The sequence below is a fragment of the Phymastichus coffea genome, unplaced genomic scaffold (genome assembly GCF_024137745.1).
Source record: "Phymastichus coffea isolate CEN01 unplaced genomic scaffold, Cenicafe_Pcof_1.1 PCOF00014, whole genome shotgun sequence".
Taxonomy (NCBI): Eukaryota; Metazoa; Arthropoda; class Insecta; order Hymenoptera; family Eulophidae; genus Phymastichus; species Phymastichus coffea.
Window position 1 is genome coordinate 3,306,842 of NW_026706825.1, and position 21,298 is coordinate 3,328,139.

General features: G+C 32.6%; 1 protein-coding gene across 7 annotated transcripts in view; it reads left to right on the forward strand.

Annotated features, from left to right (window-relative positions):
* Positions 1 to 9,437: 9,437 nt before the first annotated feature.
* The window catches only part of LOC131674343 (ephrin type-B receptor 1-B), an 819,189-nt gene continuing 807,328 nt past the window's right edge, over positions 9,438 to 21,298 (forward strand). For 5 of the 7 annotated variants that reach the window (XM_058953013.1, XM_058952996.1, XM_058952988.1 and 2 more), the window contains exon 1: positions 9,438 to 10,221. The gene's annotated coding sequence lies outside the window, so the exon portion shown is untranslated. Of the gene's footprint in view, positions 10,222 to 17,532; positions 17,649 to 21,298 lie in introns of all 7 variants that reach the window. The other 2 variants (XM_058952971.1, XM_058952964.1) reach the window with 2 other exon arrangements.

Sequence of the window (21,298 nt, forward strand, 5' to 3'; positions counted from 1 at the left end):
TGAGTTTATTAAGAATGTCTATTACTACGGGCAGTAGATTAGTTATAAGCTCTTCAGAAGGTTCCAAAATTACGTCTCCTTCACATTCATTATTCATAATAACTTGCGACTTTATTTTTGGCCTTCCTCGCTGGCGAGGTAGTCGTTGTTTTAAAGGCAGATATGAATCTTCAACATCGTTTGTTATTGGCGATAATGGTCTTGCCGTAGTCTTAGGTTGCTCACTAGCTATATCCGGGTCAGCTAGGGGAGCAGACTTGATAGTTTTGTTTGCATCAACTGGTTTTTCATAACGATGTTTCCTTTTTATGTAGAGCCGATTAATGCCGTTTGATGTTGCTACCATTCTTAGGTGACTGATCGAGTTCTCAACTTCCTGTAGGGTAAAATCTTCACTAAATTCTAACGCTTTAGTCCCCTTTTCGGTCGACTCCTTCAATAATTTTGTTGCTGGCGTCGATTGCCATTTGTCCTTTGTGATAGTGAGAGCAGGGTAACTGTCTCGCGTCCATACAATGCTGCAAAGAGTTTCAGTGCAAAATGCTCGGCTAAGTGCGTCGGCGTTAGTATTTAATCTACCCTTTTTATATTCAACCATTGGCTGAAAGTCAGCTATTTTAAGAAGTAGTTTAAATATCCTCGATCCGATCTCGGGTGACTTGGTCTTGATTAGTCCTGCCAAAGGTGCATGGTCGGTTATGAGAATAAATGGCTTTCCATATAAAAAGTGTCTAAAATGCCTTATAGCCCAGACGGCTCCGAGCAATTCTTTCTCAGTGGTCGAGTAGTTTTTCTCTGCGCTATTAAGTGCTCGTGATGCGTATGCACAAGGTAAATCTTTTCCCTTTTTGTAATCTCCTTGACTTAATATTGCTCCGAGTCCTTCGTTACTTGCATCGGTTGTGAGTATAAATAATTCTTCGAGGTTTGGGTAACGTAATATAGGCGCTGAGGTTAATTTTTCTTTCAATGTTTTGAAGGCCTCTTGGCATTCATGAGTAAATTCAAACTTTTGGTCCTTACACATGAGCTTATTTAAAGGTACGATTATTTTACCGTAGTTTTTGATGAATTTTCTATAATATCCGCATAGACCTAATAGCTGGCGTACTTCTTTTTGATTAACGGGTTGTTTGTAGTTCCTTATACAGTCTATCTTACTTGGGTTCGGTAAAACTCCTTCTTTTGTAATTAAGTGTCCAAGGTATTCTAATTCTGCCTTTACGTATTCGCATTTATCTGGTTGTAGTTTTAATTTTGTCTTCCTCAGTCGTTGAAATAAAGTTTGTAAATTTTGCAGGTGCTCTTCAAATGTTTTTGAATATACTATGATATCGTCTAGATATACAAAGCATATTGTGCCAATTAATCCTTGTAATTTTAAATTCATTATGCGCTGAAAGGTCGCGGGTGCATTTTTGAGTCCCATTGGCATCTGTTTAAATTCCCAATGTCCTTTGTGGGTGCTGAATGCTGTTCGTTCGCGGTGCTCTTGTAATACAGGGACCTGATAAAAACCGCTAAAAAGGTCAAACGCGCTAAAGTATCTTGTTTCTCCTAATTGATCTAAGATTTCATCTATTGAGGGTAGCGGATAGTTGTCGTGGAGTGTGTATTCATTTAATTTCCGAAAGTCAATTACTACTCTATACTTCTGTACCCCTGAGGCATCCATTTTCTTAGGTACACACCATACGGGCGAAAGGAAGGGCGAATTTGACTTCACTATTACTCCTCTTTCTTCAAGGTCCGTGATTTGTTTATCAATTTCTTTATGCAATGCCATCGGGTGTCGATATAGTTTTGAACTGATAGGCTGAGCTGTAGTTAAATCTATTCGGTGATATACGTCATCGAGTGAAGGGGCGGCATCTCCTTCAAGTTGAAATATATCCGAGAAAGCTCTAACAAGTGTTAAGATAGCATTGGCTTGTTCTTGCGGCAGGTGTGAAACCCGTGTATTCTCAGTAATAAGTTTGTCCCTATCCTGCGTTGCATAGATATTACTTTCTTGAGAATAGAACTGTTGTAGAAGCGCTTTCCTCTGGTCGTTAGGAATGTTATTGTTTAATATTGAAATGTTTTCTTTGAATTGTTCTATGTGTAAGTCAGTGTATATATTGACTTGTTTCTCTGAATTATTTATGCAACTTAATTTCGCTTTTCCATCCCTTACGTTATAAATTGCAGGCGTCACTATGTTTTTTTGATCTGTAATGATATAATCTCCGTCCGGCTCATTAATTTTGACAGTAAGAATATTTATTCCAGGTTGAAGCGGTGTGTGTTCTCTATTAAACTTAAAACTTAATATGTTTTTGTGTTCGTCTTTGATTTCTATTATTTCGTCTGTAGTATTTATTATAGCCTGATAGTTTTTGAGCCAATCTCTGCCTAAAAGTCCGTCGGCGTCAAGCGGAAATGAGTCTGCAGCTACATTGTAAATAAAGTCCTTTCCGAAAGTTTTGAGTTTGCATTGGCCGTACATTGTATGTGGTCCATTCACTATTTGAATTGTTTTTCTCTCATACATCGGCTGTTTAATGGGATTACAAGTTTTTTTATCCAGTACTGAGTCTTTGATTATTGAGAGGCCTGCTCCGGTGTCTACTAAAAATTTTAATATTCGTCTTCTTGTGCCTGTTGGCTTAAGCCATAGATGCCAGTGTCGTCCATTTGAGGGATATATTGCGTCTGCATGTCGTTCCAAAAGCATTGTGGCGGGTCGTCCTCGGTCCATGAGGCGTTCTCTTCTTTCATCAAGTGTTGACTTGAGGCTGGTCTCGGAAAATTTTTGCCTTGTGCATTTTTTAATCTATAACAATTAGATTTATCATGGCCATATACTCCACAGTGTGAGCACGTGGGCTTTGGAGGCCTATCTTGTTTCTCGAACGTAACCTTTGGAGGCGTTCTATCGCGAGATTGGTAGCGGTCTGTTGACTGTTCTCGTGAGCTACTATGATGATTATCTTCCCTTTTATCACTATAATATCTTTCCCTTGGTTCTGAGTCGTATCTATCTTTGGAGTAGTGTTTATTTGGGCGCGCATACCTGTCTTTAGGCCGACTTTCCCTTTTCTCTCGCTCTTTTCTTTGATCGGCGTATTCGTACGTAGCATCGATACGATTTTTAGCGCGTAGCCTATCATCTTCATTTCTCCGTTGTTCTTCATACATGGCTTGTTGATATGCTATAGGAAGAGTGTGCGGATTTTTTTGTTGGACGGCGAGTCGTAATCCCTCTGGGTATAATCCGCGTACGAATTTTTCTATCGCTTTGTTGGACTCATAAACGCGATGCATTTCTTTATAATCGCCACCTTCTCCGTCTATCGCAACTTGTATTCGCATGTTTATATTATTATAGCGATATACATAATTTTTTACAGCTCGCCGGATTTTTGCCTCATAGCATTTCTGATTTCAGACAGTTGATCGTATTCAAGCTCTAACTTGCCAAAGTGTGTTTCTAAGCATTCTTTCAGTTGCACGGCAGTGGTTACCTGGTGTCTTTCTACTACCTGCTGGGCTCTTCCTTTTAATTTTGATGCACAAACTTTCCTAATTAGTGCAGAAATTGCTGGATCAGAGTCTAATTGCCTACTTGTTCTTATAATTTGATCTATAAATGCAGATACGTCAGTTGATCCGTCGTACTCCCTTATTTCAGTCAACAATTCACGAATAAATTGATGATCTTCCCGTCGAAGCATTCCTGTGTAAACATGTAGTCGCGTGGACGTATCTTGCCCCGTGGAAATATTATTTGAAGGCAAAGGCGGCTCAACTGCTGAATTTCCCTGCTGTCTTCGCGCTGCCGGTATTATTACTTCATCCTTCCGTATACTTTGCATAAGCTCGTTGAGTTGTTTCGATAGATTGTCAATTTGCACCTGCTGTCGTTCATTTTTTTCACGTTGTAACAAAAGCTCCTTCTTCAGCTGTGATTCTTTATCTGATTCGGTAATATCTTCGCTTGAGCTTATTTTCTTCGTGAATTTACTAAGAGCATCCATTTTTGAAGGTCGTAAGTAAATGTTTGAATGTCGCTGATTATCGTGTGAGTGGTCAGTTACGTCTGTTAAGGATTGTGTTCCGGAAGTTTTGTCAGAGTCTGTAGTCTCGTTATCGACAGTTCGATAGTTACAAAAAGTATCGCGACCTAGCATATAAGTCTAACCTATTTTTCAAGCGCGAGTGTAGTGATGTGAATGTACACGTGTGAAAGCTTATTAATTACGACTGCGTTTATGATTGAAAGGTAAATAACCTCACTGATACGACAGACAAAGTGGGGACAACTTTCTCTGTAATATCTCAATCATAGACTTCAGTTTACAAAATATAACGCGGTGCAATAAGTTCTTTACTTTTTGAACTTATTAAAATTTATTTTTGCGTACCTTGAGTCCTTTGGACCTCCCTGTTGGGCCGTAAAAACGGTAGCACTGAATATATCCGTGAGCACAACGTGCGCTGAAGTTGAGCTGCTCCCCTGGCAACTGCGAGACTCCTGAATCGGCAACGATTTGTGCGTGTAGGCTGATGAACGATGTCGGCTGCTTCTCTGAGAACTGCTGCACCAATCAATATCAGCCGAGAATGTGCGTTCGGACTGTCCTCTTCTCTGGGAACTGAGTTATAATCCGGAGTCGAGCGATCTCTATACTGCCTCTTGACTAAACGGTCCGATTATACTACTGGTAGTTTTTTTTCTAACCGTTTTTTCTTTATTCCACCCTTGCTGCCACCAAATGTCATCCAATTTTGATGAATGTCACGGCAAGTTTTACACGCTGCGGTAGCGATAGTCGAGTTATAAGGCGCGTGTGGGTACTTGCAGGAATCTAAGCGTCGAAGTCGGCAGTTATATAATAATACTTTTATTATAAAGTGACAGAGCTCCAGAGAGATGTCTTTACAAGGCGAGATCGTGTACAGGACTGCCTGCGCTTGTCCCTCTCGGGGGCTCACAAACTTAAGATAAGTCCCTACCACTTCCTTCAGGAATAAGTATATCCTGGGAACCGAGAGAGTCATATCGCTTAATTGTTTATTTAGGTTTGCAGCTGTCTATGTTCTATTTCATTTCTAGTCTATCATGTATTTACCGCGTACAGTTTGTTTGTTTCGGCCTTTCTTATGTCTTCTACTTCAGTCGGCCCGCGTGTGCAACGAATACGCGTGTATAACATATGTTCTTAGCTACAGGAGATAACTATATTATTTTATTATTAGTTCGCATGACACTAGTAAAAATTCTTATATCAGTTCTAGCTTAAGAAACATCGCTAGATCCCGTAGGACTTTTTCGCCTCCTATTTATTATGCTTAAACCTATTCTTATGCAAGATCTAACATAAGAAATATGTAAAAATGACTCATATTCTATTTTCATGAAAGATCTGATGCATGAAACTGTCCTGACATACGATCTGACGTATGGTTAGATCGTATGTAAGAAACCAAACTTTTATAAAAATTTATAATAAACAATGGTAATTATTTTGGTAACATGAACACTGTTATTTATTATAAGTTTTTATAAAAATTTGGTTTCTTACTATACGTCAGATACCATACGTGAGATCATATGTGAGGACAGTTTCATGCATCAGATTTTTCATGAGAATAGAATTCAAGTCATTTTTATATATTTCTTACGTTGGATTTTGCATGAGAACTAGTTGAAACATAAGAAATAGAGGCAAAAAGATTCTACGGGATCTAGCGATGTTTCTTATATTAGAACTGATGTAAGAACTTTTAGTAAGGATGTACGTTATTTTCATGGGAGTTAAGCATGAGTATCGTCGGTACAAGCATAGAATACATATAGTTAATCATGTTTGATGTGATTTGAGTTTATTATCGAAGTTTGGTTTTGACATTGAGTAAATTCTTACGTAAAAACTTGATATTTTAGGAAGGTAAAATATGATTAAAAATTACGAGGGTGGGTCAATAAATCCTTAGAAAAAGATAGAAAAATAATTTTTTTTAAATAGATTTTTTCATTTTTTTAATATAATCTTCTTTTAGATCAATACATTTTTCCAGGAATCCTTCGAGTTTTCTTAAACCATCAGAAAAAAATGATTTTGGAAATTCTTTGAAACAGTCATTTGTTTGTGTTATGATCTCCTCGGAGATGAAAGTCCGGCAAACTACTTTTTTAGGTTTGCGAATAAAAAAATTCACTAGGGATCAAATTTAGTGAATGCAATGAATGGTCCATTAATTCAAACTTTAATTTCTCAACTACTCAAGTGTACACTCGTGTATTGTTTTGATGAAACAAAATGTTTTTTTGTTCAAATGAGAACGTTTTTCTTCTATTTCCTAGTTTAATCAGTCTAACAACGACGCATAATACTTTTCGGTAATTCTTTGTCCTTTTTCTAAATAGTTAACGAAGGCAATTCCATGTGTATCCTAAGAAACAGTGGCTATAACTTTGTCGACCGACTTTATTGTTGTCTTTGTCTTCTTTGGAGCTACTTGATCTTTTACAATCCACTGTTTTGACTGTTTCTTTGTCTCGGGAGTGTAGTGGTGTATCCAGTTTCATCTAAAGTTATGAATTCAAGCAGAAAGTCGTTCGAATTCCGGTAAATGCCTCAGCGGCCACCACATGACTGCGTCTGTTCTAGGCTAAGAGCAAATGCGGTACATATCTTACCGCAATTTTTGTTGTACATTTTGAAGCCCCTGTTTAAAACCTCAACTATTTCGCGTAATTTTATTCTTTGGTCATTTAACACCATGTAATGGATTTTATCGATCATTTCCGGGGTACTCACATCTACAGGACACACTGAATGATTTTCATCTATAGTCGATGCACGACCATATTTAAATTTGTTTATCTAATTTTAAACAGTTGCAAACACAGGGGCAGATACACCGTGAACTGCATCTAACTAGGCTTTAATTTCTTTCGGTGTAAGGTCTTTGAAATAGAAATATTTTATCAAAATTCACTTTTTCCATTGTTAACAATAAGCAAAAGTTGTTTTCTTTGAACAACGATAAAAACTGAACCACTTGATGGATCTGAAAGCACACCATTGACAGTACAGTATTTAGAAGTGCCGCTTGCTGTTTCAACATAAGTTGTGATGCTTTGCGAGCCATCTCTTGAATTTTCTAAAGACTTATTAACTTACCCTTGTATATAATAACTAACCTGATTAGCTACTCAATTAGCATATCAATCAAGTTCTTACAAAAGAATGTAACTAAGAACTTGATTATGAACTTACGCAAAATATGCTATTGCATGAATTTACTTAGGAATGTAAGTAAGATCTTATGCCATTTCATGTGTGAGTTATACTCAAATTTTTACTTAGTATTTTCAGAAGAGTACGTCGTCAAAGATGAAACTTGCCGACGCTCTAACTTATAAATAAATTAAACAGGTTTGGCTATATTTATATTAAACATCTCCCAATGAGGTAGCGAATGTATAAAATTGCAACGCAATTGTTAACAAACTTTACAAAATACAGTTATTTGAAAATTTTTAATATTTTGAAAACATTGCAACATATTGTTTTTTAAGAGTAAAGTTTCGAAAAATATTGATCTCGATGTAAAATTTATTCAAGAATCTAATTCCTTCAAGCTCGTCTCGATACGATAATTAAAAAATAAGTTATTATATCAAGAAATTAAAACAAGTGCAGTTTTGAGACAATTGAAATAAATTGTTAATAAAAAATATATAATAAAAGATATTTTGCAGTCAAAAAATATTATGCTATTCGTAAAAAATGTAAATAAATTATTTTTTAGCAATTTTATAAGCAGAATGTCTATAAATGTAATTGTATTGTCCGCGTCAACTTTAAACAATTTTCAGCTTAAACTTTTTTAATATCATTTTTTTCAAGTGTTTTTGAGATTATGAAAAATATTTTATTTTGCTTTATGAAATTAGGCACGCTTTTTACTAACACAAACGTATTTGAATAAATTATAGTGAACATGCTATGAAATACTATTATTTGTAACAGTCTCGAAAATGTCGAAAAATTTACATGTTAACTTGGATCATAGACAATTTAGTATAAGTAGAATGGAATGAAATTAAGGTGCAAAGTTTATACTCGTGCGAATTTGTAAGTACATTTTACACTTGACACTTATGCTTGCTGAAATCAATGATTCGGACGTTACGTTAATTATGTACAAAAGGAAAGTTTTTATACATTCCATTGAAATTGCTTATTTACATTCCAAGTAAATAATTATATTATTTTGGATGTAATAATACTTATTTTAAATATTGGAACAATTTGCTCGTGGTATACATATTAATAATAATAAAAATAACTATGAACTCATATAATTAATTTAAAAAATTTGAATAGTACCTTATTGTTCTTTGTTTAACTTGAAATTAAATAAATATACATTAGATTGGAAAATGACCTATAAAAATAAGATCTCCTGATTTGTCATTTTTGCTTTTGTAATAACATTCGTTGTCCGATGGTTTCGAAATATAATGACAACTAAATAAGAATTTTAGTCATATTTTTAGTTAGTTTAATAATATAGTAGACATTAGAATTTAGTTCTTCCGTGGCTTTGAAAGTACTAATTATTGAGTAGCTTTATCTCAAATTATATAATTTTGAACATGTCAAACAGAATCAGCTTTTCCCTGCAAAAATAACGACATTCAACCGGTATGAACATCTAATCTGCATTGAGTCTATTTCTGAATCCTACAAATGACAATTGAAATTCATTACAATAAAATTAATCTCAATCCAATTAATTTGACATATTATAATAATTAATTTCAAGATAGAAATATGTTAAAGGAGATTCAGATTGATTCCACTTTAAGGAATTTGAGTTGTCATTTGTAGTATTGAGAAATAGACTCAAAGCGGATGAAATTTCCAATCTGATTGAATGTCCTTATTTTAACAGGATTTTTACACATTTTCTCTAAAATATCGTTAGAGAAAAATCAGCTAATTTCTTATAGTAACTTTTATAGATTATAGACTGGCATGGAAAATTATTTCAGTTAGTATCTATACACAACCAACAATCATAAAGACTTATTGCTAAATTTTTTCAGCATGTGAAAATTAGGTATAGATAGATCACTCATGTTGTAAAGGGAAAGCGTAAAACAGGCGCAGACGGTTGAATAGCGGTACGATATACGAAGGAAAAGAGAAAACAAGCCGGCACAGTGCGAGTGGGTACTGTCGATGCTACGCCAAGAAGTGCAGTGTCGGGAAGGGAGAGCTTTGAGTTGTGAGGTAGGGCGGGTGAGAGGTAGGGAGGGGTAGAGTGTATGATAGAGAGGGCGGGAGGGAGAGAGAGAGAGAGAAGAGAGAATTAGAAGGGACAGAGAAAGGAAAATTAGAAGAAGAGGGGGCGAGGTGGGGAGTGAGACAGGCAAAGAGAGCAGAGGCTGTGATGGCGTTCTGACAACGGCTGTGGCGGTACATTTACTCCAGTTGGTTTATGAACTTAGTTGAGACGGGGCGAGTGATGTGGTAACGCGCGACACTTTGACTTTAAACAAGCTTTACTGCTGTATTTTGGACAGTTTTCTCGCGAACTTAGGGTGCGTCACCGTGTTATACAGCCATTATCTTGTGTTCATCCTTACCAACGTAATAGTGGTGGTATGATGTGAATTTTCGATGGTGGAATAGTGCTATAAGTGATTTTTGGTTCAATGGTGCAAGATGATAAAATTAATGATCGGAAAATAAGTAGTAGGACTATATTATTTTTCCTATTCTATTTTATGATTCTATCTTCTAGCTTTTTCTATTATTGTCTATCGTGCAGTGCATTCAAACCATCAGCCTTTAGAGATTCTATGTTTGATTCTAGTGCGCGCGTGTAAGAAAAAGAAAAAGGCAACGATAGTTGGATGTCGATTGAACGGTGTAGGTGCTGCTCGTGCGCACGCTACTCCACTGAAAGAGAAGCATTACTAAAATGGCGCTCGTGGCGGAGCAATTCCACCAAGCTGTCTAATCAAGAATTAAGTCGTTCCTTTTGTTATTTCTGTATTTTTCTCGTTTTTAATTTTTTTGTCAATCTGTCACACTCATCTATTTATCGATTCACGTCTATCGTTACTTTCTTCGAAAAGTATTTACCTGCAACTGCTAGTTGCTAACTCTCACCAAAATAATAGAACACCACAAACAGCATCACTACAAAATTAAGGTACATGAAACTTATTTATTTTCATAATTTTATTTTTCTAGCTCATTGACTTTGAAATATTTTTATATTGTCCTGAGATTTTCTCATTGATTATTTCAATAATATCCTCTGTCCTTTTGCACTGTTATGCCAAATCGACTGGGCGCAATTTATTTAGATCAATCCATTGATATTTAACTTGTTTTCTACTTAGCAGTCATGGTTTCATTATAAGTGTGCCCTCAAAGAGTCTGGAATAGGATTTTGTAAGATTTGCAGTAGTTACAAAAAGTTTTTTTTAAGGCGGCTCTTGCATCCATGTAAAAAATTACAAAAGAATTGTGCAAAAATATGACGTACTCAGCTATACTAGCTATTTCACTTTAGAAAAACCTACATTACATACTTTTCGTCCATATTAAAGTTTCTGAAAAGTAACCAAATATGTTTTTAAATTTATCAGACTATATAAACGAGAATTGTACTAGCTCTTAGTAGAATATTATTTTTAATAGATGTATTAAAATTAAATTTGATATTTTATTCAAATGTAAGTTGCATATTCATTGGTGATATCTTAAAATTTATGCCAATTAATCAATTTTAAACCTTAATATAATTTATTAGTATTAACAACTAAATTAATTGAATCAGCATTAATAAATCAATTTAACTGAATAAATAAGTAAATTATTTTACATTTATACTGTGGATATACTTAAATATATTTTAATACAATTTTCCGAGAAATATAATTATGTTTTTCAATCATTGATCCAATGATGCACATTTATCATTTTCTAATTAAATATATTATCGATATTTTCCACTGAGCATGTTTTTTTATGTTCCTGTGTCTCTCTGTTTATATTTGCTTTAATAAATATGCCGATTTCTATCTCATCTTGTTACAACTTATTCTTTTATTATCATGTTGAGTTTTTTTTTCCTTGTTTCTATTCTTATTTTCTTACTTTTTAAATTAATTATTTTAGCATTCTATAAATTAATTTTACTTTTGCTTTCTACTTATCATTTATTTTTTCATTTATTTCAATTACTTGTCATTTAAACTTTTTTCTATAAATTTATGTGAATGTTCTTGTCTTACATTATGTTTTCTTCGACACTGTTCTTGATTATTGTAGAACAAAGAAAAAAGAAAACCTTTTTTTCTATAAACTTTTCCTACTTTCTATTTTCAATTTGTTATTTATTTGAAGTTCTTAATCCCAGATTATTCCTACCTGTATAATATCTATGTCCTATTGTATATAAATCCATTGTACATAAGTATAGGTATGTTTACTTTTATTTATTTAGTAGTAGAAGAATTTTTGTAAAATATATTCTTCAAGTTTTTATAATACATGAATAATTGATAAAATCAACATATAAAAATTGACTGTCAAGTATATTATATAGAACTAAATAATTCATGAATTCTGAAAGTTATTGTTCATGCATCTATACACAAGCTATTCATGCCAGCTGCAATAAGTATTGTCTTTCCTTATCTTTGTAGTTTAGTAAATGAACCAAGAAAGTCTTGAAACATGGATGTAAATGCAACATACTATCTTATTTTTGAAATCATTCAAAAATTTAATAATAATACTGACTTTATTAGCTTTAATTTCCTTAAGAATTTTGGGTAATAAATATTTTTATTGCTAAAAAGTACAAAAATAGGTCGCTTTATTAATGCATAATATAATTTTTCTCATAAAATATCACAGAAACAAAGTTGTAGAACACGAAATTTCTAATAAAACTATAGTTTAAAATTGATATACTCAATTTATACCAGGACTTCAGCATTTACATAAATAATGAAGAAAGTTGAAAAACTACTGTTTTAGGCACTTTCAACTCTAATTTAGAAAATTAATAGATCTTATCAATAATTTACATATAGAAAATTTTAATCTCATGCAAATTGAACACAAAAAAATAGTTGTTTTTTTTTTGATTTCAATTTGTATGAACCAAAAAAAAATAGTTTGATCTTTTCTGGTTGTAAAGTAATCACATTTGTTTATGAACATCAAAATTTCAAATACTACTTTACAATGTCATACATAAATTACCACATGCAGTTTCGAAATATCTATTCTGATTATATCCTGCTAGGCATCCATCGATTTCCTTACATAGAAAACAATGTAAACATTTTCCAGCATCCAAACTTGGCCCTCTCTGTTCGGTTTGCATACAATTATACAGTTGCTGGTGAAGTGTACTTAACATTTATAAGACTTTTTCGAACGTGATTTATTTTAAAGTATTAACATATCATGCAAATAATGTCATTTTTATAAATTATATACTAAAATATCTGCGATCGATTTAGTATTTAATTAAATATTACATTACACTAAATTCTGTTACTTATATTACATTTAATTTTTCAAACTAAGTACATCTGTGTCAATGAGAAGCTTAACAAAGGCGCATCCTTTTAAATTAATGTACTGAAAATTAAAGATCTTATCTGTCGGATATATCTCTGAAGATAACAATGCCTTACAGTTGTATGTATGTTCTACCTTATCGTAGATAGTATAAGCCAAGTGGGTGACGATGAAGTGGTGGAGGCTCTCATTGCACTGACCATTTGCGTAGTGCTTTGCATCATCACATACTGTAGTTTATTTTATTAGATGTCAGAAAATGTTAATACGTTTTTCTATATAAAACGTTCAAAGTATAGAATAGAGTAGAAATTTTAAATTCCAATCGTGGAATAGGAAACAAATCGATTTTATTTAATGCAAAATTGAGTTGAATCTCTTGCCGGGTATTTAAAAAACATTACTTTCCATATCTTAAAAAATAACGAAGGTAATAACTTAAAAATTAATTAATATTTTGGTTTGGAAATTGGTACACATGTTATTCATTATTTATAAAAGTCTGCATGAGTCTGAAGTTGGTAACGTTATTCGATAACGAAAAATTAAAAAAAAAACTAATTACTTATTTTTATTATTTCTAATGGTTAATATAGGGATATATATGAAGGTAATAGATGGTACATATAAGACATAGCTTTAAAACTAACCTTAGGATATTTTTACATGCCAGACTGCTCTAAAGACACGAGATAAAACTGATTGTACTTTTTATTAACCAAAAAATATGCAATCAACGAAGACGCTGTTTGTACATATTGATAATATCTATTTACGTGCAAAGTTTCGTTTGTCGCACTACCTAAAAACCATACCTACAACCCTTTCCAATGGCAGTTCCCAGCTAAACTCAAAGTTATTATTGCAGCATTTTTTATTAACATAATTTTTTTCAAAGAAAGGTTGTTTTTCTTATAGGCATTCGAAGCGTCTATTTGGGTGTTAAGTCTTGTATGTCACACTTCCGAAGAATCTCCCCTACAGCCTTTTGAAAAGGCCATACTCAGCGACTTTCAATATTTATACTGCAATAATAACTATGAGTTTAGATGTGAATGGCCATTTAAAAGGACTGCAGGGGTGGTGGAGTGCGGCAGAAAAACCTTGCACGTAAATATATATTACCAATTTTAATTTAAAAAACCACCTTTCGCACAAAATATTATGTTAATAAAATGTTAATATTATGTTATAAAATGCTGCAATAATAACTTTGACTTTAGCTGTGAACGGTAATTTCGAAGGACTGAAGGGGTGGTTCTTAGAAGTGCAAAGAACGAAACTTAATACGTAAATAGATATTACCAATATATATTAAAAAAAAACTACCTTTTGTATAAGATGTTATGTTGTAAAAAATGCTGCAATAATAACTTTGAGTTCAGTTGTGAAGGGCGATTTCGAAGGACTGTAGCGGTGGTTCTTAGAAGTGTGACCAAGGAAATTGGGCACGCAAATAGATATTACCAATATGTACAACAATTGTCTCCGTCGACTGTATATTGTTTTGCTAATAAAAAGTACAATCTCATTTTATCTCATGCTCTTGTTATCTATCGCGTAAAAATATCTTAAGGGTAGTTTTAATCTTGTACTTCTAATATATTACCTTCATATACATCGCTATACTATTAGAAACAATAAAAATGAATAATTAATCGTTTTCATTTTTTTTTGGATTTTTTGTTATTGAATATCGTTACAAACTTCAGACTCATAAGTTTACAACAGGTATGTCGGAATAGTGTAGAAATAATCAAATAAAAACTATTTCGCTCGTGCGTGCGAGTGAGTGAGTGTGTGCGTGTGTGTATATGTGTGGGGTGGGGGGAGTGTTTCTTTTCTATAAAAATCAGTTATAAAATTGTAGTACATAAGGGAACACGTCACACCGATTAAGAGGGCTCCAGCAACTCTTACTAAAGTCAAAATCAACGAAAAAATTAATATGTATACTGTCATATAAATTTATACTGATAAATCTTTCATTGTTTTTAATGCAGTAGTACTGCAAAATAACGCGATTTCAAGTAACACTTTTTTTTCATCATCAAAATAAATAGTCGTCAAATTTCCTTTTTTTTTAATGAGCCAATGAGTGAATAGCTACAGTCTAACTAGATCTGGGTGACAAGTGTATACCGAAATTGGGCGTACATAATCTACATGGTTATGTTGACATGATATTGTACAGTTTTATGTGTTTGATTTACTATATAAAGACATATTCAAACATAAAACTAAAAATAATAGTTATAAATAAATAATTTAATTAAAAAAATAAATAGAGCTTAAATACATTTATTAGTATTTACATCCAATTAATTTTATTCAATAAATTCTATTATAAAATTTCAAATCATTCAAAAAACGCGCGCTTAACTTTGTCAGCGAGACAAACATGGCTTCCCTTCAGACGCCGGATGTGTACGACGTCTGCTTCAGTTTTGTGCTGGAGCCTCCTTGAAAGGCGCTCTGCCGTCCGTCTGAACGCGAGCGCTACCTCTGTAATGTAAGATGTAGCGGTATTTGAGTTATTTATATGTAATACAAATTATGCTTGTTGCTGCTACAAATTATGCTTTATATTTTATGAAAATATGCCATTTTTACATAAAAAATACGACAATTAAACTATAATAATGCTTTCTTTCTGTGTTTAATCGTATTTAAGACCAACGTTTTTAAAATTATGTATTAAAAATATTTACTATTTAATATAAACTAAAATTAATAACATATTAATAATAATGATTATTAATATTCATATCCATTTATTTTTAATTAGTAACAAACTATCCTTATTTCATATCAGAAGACTGAAATCTTAATTGATCTGCATCACTTAGGGGAATGAAGGCGAAAATCGGCTGTGTATTCGATACTGTTTCAACTTCTTCGAATCTATATTTTAAATCTATTTAAATTGCCTTATGATGTTTATTACTACAGTATATAAAACTAGTTCTAGACATCATTGCAGTACCCGCTTATATAACTTCAACGCATTACTTACAATCTTACCTTTCGTACTAGTATTTCGATCAAGCCTTTTCACTCCTTCGATTCCATGGTAAGGACTTTTGCCATAACATCTTGGGAAAAAATGCCACTAATTTACTTTTATTAAATTAATAAAAGTATTTACTTTTATTAAATTAATAAAAGTATTTACTTTTATTAAATTAATAAAAGTAAATCAATTGTTGTATTAGCTCACTGCTCTATCTAACATGTATATTTTTTCTACAGTATTTTTGTATTTTTTATTTAAATATTCTACAGCTTTTTTTAAAAACAAAGCTATTTTTACCATGCTTTAGGTATTCCAAAATAATATTAAATTATTCTTTTTAATTTCGCCATTTATTGTTTAAAAGAATGAAGACGGATAGTTATTTGATCGTTGTAATAATAGATTACCTGGATCGTTCCTTGGAATTTAGTCACGTAGTTTGCTGTAAAGTCGAGATTTGCCATAAATTTATTATCTTTTAAACTTACTTTACGACATTTTACAAATTCGTTCTGGCCGATTGCAAAATAGTCATGTATTCCAAATAAATCCATAAACAGTACTTTTAATTGTTGAACAAAGTTGACAAAAGGATGGTGTGAACAAGGTGAAGTAAAGAATTACACAAAGAAATAGGGCGATCAATTTATTAAAGTCGTGATACACCTCTTTTTAGCTCTGCAGTCAGACACGCACGCGATACGTGTTTTATTTTATCGGCGGAAAAAGCTTTCTAAGAAGTGAAAGCCACCTTTGAAAATCACCTCTCAGAGCAGTTTTTTATCAATATTTTTAGTTTCAATTAATTTTTTTCAGTGAAACAAAATGGAAAAAATTTGTTTATGAGAAAGCAACTGACTTTTATTTTGTTTCATTCAAAAATATTAATTGAAACCAAAAATATTGATAGAAAACTGCTCTGAGGGGTGGTTTCCGAGGGTGGCTTTCATCCTTTAGAAAGCTTTTTCTGCCGATAAAAGAACATTTATTATTTATTTTTTAATTATCTATAACATATACAAATTGTAGCAAAATCGGAGGCGTAGGGTTGGAAACATTCCCTTGTAAGACTTGACTTATAAATATTTACATTTATACATTACTGTACAGAATCCACTCTTCTTATTCAACATTTCAGTAGTAATCATCTCCAGATTCATCTTTGTACCAGAATATCCCATTTTCTGAATCATAAATCATTCCATCGTCATAGGATTAATATGATCCGTTTGGATTTGAGTCAGGATCTGTCTAGTCTGCAAAGTAACAGTTGATATTAAATATTTTATTTTTCAGCTCTTTATGTAGTATCAATGGTAAGGGCTTATCAAAAATATTCTTCCTTAACAATTATTCTTCCCCTTTTTTCGCACTCTTACATAGTGAAATCTCAATTCTGTCAAGTGTCTTAACCCTACGCTTTCTTGTATTTTTGTACATGCTATGGCAGTACTATTATCGCATCTCAGCGTCATAGAATAAAGATTTTTGTCAACTAGTCTCTCAAGTGAAAAACTCAATGCAATCGTTTCCTTGCAAAGTTCGCTCATCGCTATGTACTTAGCTTGGTAATTCGAAAGTAAAACGCAATGTTACTTTTGAGTTTTCCATGCTATTACATTTCCGAATAATTTAATTAAGTATCCACAAGTAGTAATGGACCCTTTGCAATCTAGTAAACTTGAGTCTGAATACCCATCAATTCTATCTCCTTTACTTCTATAAGTTAAGGACAAATTCATTGTGTGAATTAAATATTTAAAAATCCTATTTAACATCTTCCATTCATTAACAGTTGGATTCAACTGATGTCTACTTCAAACAATGATTTATTAGTAAATTCTGTGTCTTTATTGCAACATATATAACCAGTTCTAACATTTTTACCTATCAAATTTCTAGCTGAAACTACAAACTCTCTCAAACAATTTGGTACTTCTGTTTTATTCTTCAAAAGATATACACCCGCGTATCGAGAAAAACTATCTACAAATAGCTATAAATCTATATTGATTGTGGTAAGTTACAGACTTTTACCCATTACATCAGGATGTATATATTCTGTTAAGCTGTCTATTCTCTCTAAATCTAACTTTAAGAAATGGTAATTTATTCATCTTTGCTTTGAAACATGCTTTACATATACGAATACTTTCATCAAAAATCAGAATTATCAAAATGTTTAAGTTCTGGATACATTCAACATGCATTAAATTTACATGCTTCGGTTACGTTGTCGCATAATGATTATTAAAAAATTTCGAGTATTTTCAACTGAACCGTTTCCTACCTTTTATTTTTAATTTTGCGTCGTTCAACATCAGGTTTACATTTTGATGATGTATAAATACTCAAGTATTAAGAAATTTTTTTTTATTGTTAATCGAAACACAATCTTTTGGTCGAAAAGTACAAAATGAGGAGATGCCTATTTCAACGTTAGGATTGTTACGTCCCGAGACGTAACTATTTCTTCATTTTGATTTCATCAGCAATCAATTAAAAAACGAAATAATGTATAAACGACGAACGGCATTTTTTACAAAATACAAACTCAGCGAAATTAAAAGATGAGTAATCCGAAAATTTGGGGCGCCCGACATTTTGATTTTTTGATTACTCAACACATTAATATGGGCCAAAGAGTCAATATAAAAACAGAAGACTCGACTTTTCGGCAGTTGATTCGCGACGCGCGACTACTCAATAACATTAAAATTTGTTAAAGTTCTTACGGGCTGATTCGCGACGCGCGACAGCCGAATAACGTATAATTCACCTATTGTTATTTTTGAGAAACCATTTCTGTCTTTGAATAAATAAATAATTACTTGAATCGAGTGTTCGTGCATCATTACCGACCGACCTCATATATACTTTATCAAGATAGAGCTAAACAGCCAACTTAACTCGAAATAATAACCCAGGTAAGTTCCTGTCTAATAATAATTACTAATAAATGAATGATCATACATATTCTAAAACTACACGTCACGGCTACGTAGTCGCGACATAACAAATTGGTTCCGGTACTAAATGGGTGTTTGTTTTATATAAAATAACATTCTAAATGAAATCACATTTTAATGAGTAACAAAAACCTCTCTAGCCCTATTGAAGCAAAACGACTGATGCGGCTTCAGGTAAAAAATAAACCAGAGTTGGAAAGTAATATAGTGCAACCGAGCACATCCGTTATAAATCCTTTCAAACGATCAAGGAAATTGGTACACTCTCCTCCTAAAGGAATTAGTAGGGAAAATACGGAAAAAGCATTAAATAATATAGTAACACCTAACAAAAACACAGTACAAGAAGTGCAAGTATTTAATACATTGGACGTAAACAACTCTGTAGAAAATCCACTTAAACGATTAACACAAAATTTTGAACACTCAAATTCATTATTAGATTTGGACTTTACTCTTGATCAGAACTACGAATTTTTATTTAATAATAACGAATACACAGACATTGGTGGTATTTGTAACGAAGAGAGTATTTGCAAAGACGTGAAACGTACAATAAATACGAATGGAACGACCAGACAAGTAGCACTCTATAATCCAATTATCCAAACAAATAACTTTGAACAAGTCGATAACGACGGTATAGAAACAGGCAACAAAATGACGCAACCGTTACGTTTACCACTTAAATACGTTGCAGATTTAGTTCCAAAGTTCGATGGAAAAAATATGACAACTAATGAATATATTGAAAAATTGAAACACGTAAAAACAATTGTTTCTGAGTTAGATGAACCAAGTTTAATATCAATTCTGAAAATTAAATTGGGCGGAGAAGTTTATAAAGCATTAGTAAACATCAAAATAGATAAGATAAATGATTATATCAAAGTGATAAGGCAGCTATTTCCCTCCTTTGACAATATTCATAGTTTATATGGGAAATTTACGGAAATCCAAAAACCAAATGAACCTGTCTTAGCATACGCAAACCGTTTACAGGAAATAGTTTTGCAAATTAAAGAAATGAAAAAGTTAGAAGCAGATGTAACTGACGAAGATTTCAAAACGTATGAAACAGTATTAAATGCTGACGCGTTAAAAATTTTTAAACAAGGTTTACAACAAGACATTCGTCTGGAATTAGGAAATCACATTAATTTGGGCACTGCTTTACAAGACGCTATTGAAATTGAAACAAATTTAAAAAAACAAAGATTATTGAGGGGTGATATCGCTAGTCCCTTTCATAGTAATGTAGACTCGGTTACTGCTTCAACAAATGTTACTCACATATATAATTGTCAAATTTGTCAGGACTATAACCATGAAGCTTTATTTTGTTACAAAGGAGCTTGTGTATATTGTAAGAACTAAGATCACCTGTCAAACAATTGTAAAATTGTAAATAAAAAGATCGAATTGATATGTAAATTCTGTAATGCTCAGGGGCATTCTATAGACGGTTGCAAATTTAACAGAATTAAAGGAAATCATTGTCAATATTGTCAGGTGATGGGTCATACGGTTACACAATGCCCATTTATTATAGAATCTGAAGTATGTTGGAAATGTAAGGAAAGCGGACACGCCCCGCACAACTGTTCAAAATCTTTCAAATCAACGAACTTTTGCGCTGTTTGCGACAGCAGCGACCATACAATACGCAATTGCCCGAATGTGACATGCAGGCGTTGCAATGAAATCGGTCACTCAGTAAAATATTGCCCAAACGCGGACGAAACGAAAGAATGTAGATTTGCAATATGTACAATCTGTAAAGAAAAAGATCATGAAGCAAATAATTGTGAATTGGCAAGAATCCTGGTTAGCTATAGTAAGAACAATAGAAGTAACGATAATAAAATCAGTTCAAATACAAATTCTAGTGACAATAAACGCAGAAATGGAAATTTTAATCACGATAACGGACCTTCATGATTCAATAATTTTGGGAAAAGAAATAATGACACTAAGTGTGATTATTGCCACATGAATAATCATGTAATTGACAATTGTTTGAAATTGAGAGCTTTAGAAAGAAACGCAAAAACCACTAGTATTTGTACTTATTGCAAGGAATCAGGTCATAAAGTCGAATTATGTCCAATTATAAAATCACTAGAAAATAACCAAGAAAAATTTTGTACAATTTGTAAACGTACCGATCATACAAAGTCGACTTGTTTCAGACGTAATAATCAGGGAAACGAATAGATTCTTCCGAACATGAGTGCACGGAGGAAATAAATAAAAAGTCACTCGCTGCAGAATTAAGAGACGAAATAACGACAACACGAAAAATGGACATTGATGACCAAAATGAAACTCACGCATTAAATTTAACAAGACAATATGAGTCGCAAACCAAAACGGAAAAAAATAATAAAGTATGCCTCCGAAATGACAAACAAAATAAACTCTATAATGAATGTAATGGCAATATAGAACTTACAAGTATCATTGAAACTAAAATGCCAATGTATTTCCTAAAGTTAAAAAATTTGTTACAATACATACAGGTACCGAATCCGTTTTCGGGTGTTAATTTTAATTTACTTATAGATAGTGGAGCTCAAATCAATATCATAAAAAGCGATTGTATACCATCAAACGCTATTTTGGACTCAGAAAAAATTTCATTATCCGGTATTACTGATAAAACAATTCAAACATTAGGTTTGATAAAAATAACAATT